The sequence below is a fragment of the Anolis carolinensis genome, chromosome 1 (genome assembly GCF_035594765.1).
Source record: "Anolis carolinensis isolate JA03-04 chromosome 1, rAnoCar3.1.pri, whole genome shotgun sequence".
Lineage (NCBI taxonomy): Eukaryota > Metazoa > Chordata > Lepidosauria > Squamata > Dactyloidae > Anolis > Anolis carolinensis.
Genome location: NC_085841.1, coordinates 235,293,012 through 235,299,033, shown reverse-complemented (window position 1 = coordinate 235,299,033; position 6,022 = coordinate 235,293,012).

Sequence of the window (6,022 nt, the reverse complement as noted above, 5' to 3'; positions counted from 1 at the left end):
TTAGAAATGGAGATGAGCACCAACCCCCAGAGTCGGACACGACTGGACTTAATGTCAGGGGAAACCTTTACCTTTACCTACCTCCATGAATAATAGAGGAGTCACCTGTATGTCTTCTCATCTATGCAAAATGTTAAAATGTTGCATGGAAAACAACTCAGTTATATCTTACCTCTTGAGTAACACCTTCCTGACTTAACCAATGCAAGTCTCAGCTCGCATTGCTTCATCTTTGGTTTGCTTCCCTTTGGCCTTGCATAAGAATGCTTTGTTTTTTCTCTTAAAAATCCAAACAGCCTAGACTTCTGTGGCTCATCTGTTTGCAAAACAGCTTCAAAACTCTTGTTCATTCTTCCTTGGAATAGTCCTTCTGAGGTGGATTACTACTGCTATTTTATAGGCATACTAGCTGTGCCCGGCCACGCGTTGCTGTGGCGAAGTATGGTGGTATGGGAAATAAAGTATTGAGGAATTGGTGGTAGTTAAGGTCAAGGGTAAAGGTTTTCTCCTGACATTAAGTCCAGAAATGTCTGACTCTGGGGGTTGGTGCTCATCTCCATTTCTAAGCCGAAGAGCCAGCGTTGTCCGTAGACTCCTCCAAGGTCATGTGGGATGACTGCATGGAGCGGCATTACCTTCCCGCCGGAGCAGTACCTATTGATGCACTCACATTTGCATGTTTTTGAACTTCTGGGTTGGCAGAAGCTGGGGCTAACAGTGGGGGCTCTCTCCGCTCTCCCAATTCAAACCTGCGGCCTTTTGGTCCAGAAGTTCAGCAGCTCAGCGCTTTAACCATCAGGGGATATTATTTCCTAAAGGTTGTGAATATACAATATTTCTGATTGTTTTTTTTTTTGTCTGTTAGAGGCAAGTATGAATGCTGCAATTAGGAAAAATGATTAGGATGTAATGGCCTTGCAGCTTTAAAGCCTGGCTGTTTTCTCCCTGAGTGAATTTTTTGTTGGGAGGTGTTAGCTGGCCCTGATTGTTTCCTGTCTGGAATTCCCTTGTTTTCAGAGTGGTGGTGTTTGCAATATTTTATGTGCTTCTACTGTCTGTGGCCCTGAGAAAACAGAGGATTTGCCAGACTTTGATGATGGGAATACTTGGTTGGGAGGTGTTAGCTGGTCCGAGATTGTTTCCTGTCTAGAATTCCCCCGTTTATTTACTGTCCTGGTTTTAGAAATTATATTGTTCTGCATTATTCTATCCCAGTAATTATTTCATATTAAAGAAGAATCTCACTTATCCAACATTCGCTTATACAATGTTCTGGATTATCCAACGCAGTCTGCCTTTTCATAATCAATGTTTTTGTAGTCAGTGTTTTAAATTCATTGTGATATTTTAGTGGTAAATTTGTAAATACAGTACAGTAATTATTACATAGCATTACTTCGCATGGAACTACTTCTGTCAAATTTGTTGTATAACATGATGTTTTGGTGCTTAATTTGTATAACGATTACCTAATTTGATGTTTAATCAGCTTTTCCTGAATCCCTTCTTATTATCCAACATATTCACTTATCCTGCCGGCCTGTTTATGTTGGATAAGTGAGAGTCTACTGTATACTGATAATCTTATATTATCTGCTTAGAACTGGATTATATGAGGCCCCTTCTTCACAGCTGTATAAAATGCACACTGAAGTGGATTATATGGCAGTGTGGAGTCAAGATAATCCAGTGCCAAGCAGATAATATAAGATTCTAAATGGGTTATATAGCTGTGTGGAAGGGCCTTGAGTCTACACTGCCATATAATCCAGTGCAAATTAGATAATCTGTGGAAGAAACCTAAGTGAGGCCTAAATCTGCCTGTCCCCGAACTGAAACCTGGCTGTCCCTTGGTTGCTAGGCAACCAAGTGGGCAGAGATTAGCCCTCTAAACTGGCAGCAATTGGATAAAAAAATTATTGCTCTCCCTCTAATTAGGATTTTATTTTTCTTTTCTTTTTGTTGTATCAACCTGGAGGCATGGATGATGGGTTGTGTTGTCAAATTTCTAGATTGGGGGGCCTGTACTTTTGTTGTTTTTTCCGCTGCCCTGATGCCATCACTCTTTTATATATATAGAAAAGAAAATCTGGAAGCCGGTTTGTGGTGACCCCAAGAGAAAATTATTTATTCAAAGTCCAGTCTATTTCAGAGGTAAAGGTAAAGGTTTCCCCTGACGTTAAGTCCAGTCATGTCTGACTCTGGGGGTTGGTGCTCATCTCCATTTTTAAGCCGAAGAGCCAGCGTTGTCCATAGACACCTCCAAGGTCATGTGGCCGGCATGACTGCATGGAGCGCCGTTGCTTATTAACACAATAAAAGAAACATGGAGGTTCATATTCCATGTGCTGTTACATATATAACTCAGTGCAATTGCCTAGACATATGGAAATATTGCAGAGATGGGAGTGAAGGAAGTGTAGTATAAAACAGTTGTAAGGGGAATTTGCAAGGAGCTTGGGGAAATGGACCTTGATTTTGGAAGTTATAGTTCACCCTTATCCAGAAAGCACTGAACTCAGCTGACATCGGACCTGGACCAAACTTAGTACACAGACCCAACATGGCCAACTGTGAATACAGGTGGGGTTTGGGGGTGATTGACCTTGAATTCTGGGATGTGTAGTTCACCCTTATCCAAAGAGCACTGAATCCAGCCGATAATGTATTTGGCACATAGACCCAATATGGACAACTGTGAATACTGGCAGGGTTTGTGGATGATTGACATTGAATTCTGGGATATGTAGTTCACCCTTATCTGGTACTCAACTCAGCTATGGATCTGGTCCAAACTTGGCACACAGACCTAACATGGCCTATGTTGAATACAGGAAGGGTTTGGGGAGGATTGAACCATGATTCTGGGAACTGTAGTTCACCAACATCTTTATGCATTTTCAAATGGGAACAGTCATAAAAAACAAAAGCAAATTACCAACCTGATATGACCTAACATCCAAAAACAAGAAATACCTTTTCAAATAACCCGGGCATCGCCGGGTACCCAAGCTAGTAGCAAATAAAATCTATTTTTTTGAGAGAGTTGTGTTGTTTGATGTTTCTAAATTGGAGATGTTAGATGACAAGGTTGAGGAAACTGGGGATCTCATCCTTGTTTTAAATGATACTTGTTTTTCATCAGAGGATGCTTTTTGACAAACAGTTTGAAAGGTATAGAATAATAATGACAGAATATCCTCTGCAGGAATATTTCTTTTTCACCATTTTTTAGTTATTGAATTTTTCATTAGCTTGTGTACAGATGGTAATAGTATTTGTAGCATTTACATAATTAACACAATCAGTGCCCTGTAACAGTAAGTTGTGATGGGAAAAGGTGATCATTTGATGTAGTTAGAACCTCATACCATACCATAAAAAGCAGTGAAATCACATGATTTGCCTGCATTGTATGGTAAAATCCAAAATAGCTGCTGTCCTAGGCTTTTTTTTAGTTGTCTGCAGGTGTTGGTAAGAACTTCTTTCTTTTAGATACCCACCAGAGAATACTTTAGTTCTCACTATAATTCCTAACAAGACTTCAGGTTCTGTGTTGTTATGTGTTTTTTGTATCTTGAAACTGCTATTTCATTGAATCTCTAGGGTTTTATTAACTTTGCAAAGACATAAAAAACTTTTGAAGTCTGATTGGTTTAAGGTGAGAACTGAACCCAGAACATGATTTTTAAATAATTAGTAAAAATATTAGTTCTTAAAATAGTACTATTATACAACATTATAATAGTAAGACTTGTCCTCAACCTCAGCAACATGGAGTGGATGAAGGATTGGGGGAAATCCAACCCCAAATAGGGAAACTAGTCATCCAGGAATATCTGGCCACTCTAAATGAATTTAAGTCTCCAGGGCTGGATCAATTACACCCAAGAGTATTGAAGGAACTAGCGGAAGTTATTTCGGAACCACTAGCAATCATTTTTGAGAGTTCTTGGAGAATGGGAGAAGCCCCAGCAGATTGGAGGAGGGAAAGTGTGGTCCCTATCTTCAAGAAGGGGGAAAAGGATGACCCAAACAATTACCATCCGGTCAGCCTCACGTCGATACCAGGTTTCTGGAAAAGATCATTAAGGAAGTGGTCTGCAAACACTTAGAAACAAATGCGCTCATTGCTAATAGTCAACACGGATTTACCAAAAACAAATCATGCCAGACTAATCTGATCTCTTTTTTTCGATAGAGTTACAAGCTGGGTAGATGTGGGGAATGCTGTGGATGTAGCCTATCTGGATTTCAGTAAGGCCTTCGACAAAGTTCCCCATGACCTTCTGGCAAACAAGTTAGTAAAATGTGGGCTAGGCAAAACTATGGTTAGGTGGATCTGTAATTGTTTAAGCGAATGAACCCAAAGGGTGCTCACCAATGCGTCGTCGTCATCTTGGAAAGAAGTGACGAGTGGAGTGCCGCAAGGTTCCGTCCTGGGCCCGGTTCTGTTCAACATCTTTATTAACGACTTAGATGAAGGGTTAGAAGGCACGATCATCAAGTTTGCAGATGACACCAAACTGGGAGGGATAGCCAATGCTCCAGAAGACAGGAGCAGAATTCAAAACTATCTTGACAGATTAGAGAGATGGGCTGAAACTAACAAAATGAAGTTCGACAGGGACAAATGCAAGATACTCCCCTTAGGCAGAAAAAATGAAATGCAAAAATACAGAATGGGGGACGCCTGGCTCGACAGCAGTAGGTGTGAAAAAGATCTTTGAGTCCTTGTGGACAACAAGTTAAACATGAGCCTACAATGTGATGCGGCGGTGAAAAAAGCAAATGGGATTCTGGCCTGCATAAATAGGGGTATAGCATCTAGATCCAGGGAAGTCATGCTACCCCTCTATTCTGCCTTGGTCAGGCCACACCTGGAATACTGTGTCCAATTCTGGGCACCACAGTTGAAGGGAGATGTTGACAAGCTGGAAAATGTCCAGAGAAGGGCGACTAAAATAATTAAGCCGTATGGGGAGCGGCTTAAAGAGTTGGGCATGTTTAGCCTGCAGAAGAGAAGACTGAGAGGAGACATGATGGCCATATACAAATATGTGAGGGAAAGTCATAGGGAGGAGGGAGCAAGCTTGTTTTCTGCTGCCCTGCAGACTAGGACGCGGAACAACGGCCTCAAACTACAGGAAAGGAGATTCCACCTGAACATTAGGAAGAACTTCCTCACTGTGAGAGCTGTTCAACAGTGGAACTCTCTGCCCCAGGTTGTGGTGGAGGCTCCTTCTTTAGAGCCCTTTAAGCAGAGGCTGGATGGGTGCTTTGAATGAGATTTTCCTGCTTCTTGCAGGGGATTGGACTGGATGGCCCGTGAGGTCTCTTCCAACCCTATGATTCAATGATTCTATGGTGGTTTTATGTAAGGTGTTACATTTTCTTTGTCTCACACAATAGGATTACTTCATAGATGATTGCCTCAGCAAACAGACTTGAAAAAGAAGCCTGCATTTACTTTCCCAGTGGCCCATCACAAAACAAAGCAATGTTTTGTTTATAGCTCACAACCTCTGAGGATGCCTGCCATAGATGGGGGCGAAACATCAGGAGAGAATGCTTCTGGAACATGGCCATACAGCCCGAAAACTCACAACAACCCAAAGCAATGCTATGTGCAAGATGCACATATGAGGAAAAGCACATTCTATGATGAACAAACATCTTTTGCCATTTGGAGTGACTCTTCCTACAGTTTGACAAGAACCTTCAGATCAGGTTTAGTAATAGTGCTTTTGTAGAAGTATAACTGCGAACCAAGATCATTGTGTGAATACTTTTACAATGTTAGCCAAATGATCATAAAATGTATGCAAAGTTTTGTACCTTTTTGGTTGACTTAACAAATAAATGACTATGGCATGAATTTTGGACACCCCCCCCCCCCTGCATTTATGACCATTTTGACTACTTTTTCTTCTATCCATTTAAAGGCTTTCAGGGGAGTGGATGCATTTGTCGGTTTCATTTTCTTCTACATTCATTATGTACATTCCTTCTTTTAAATTTA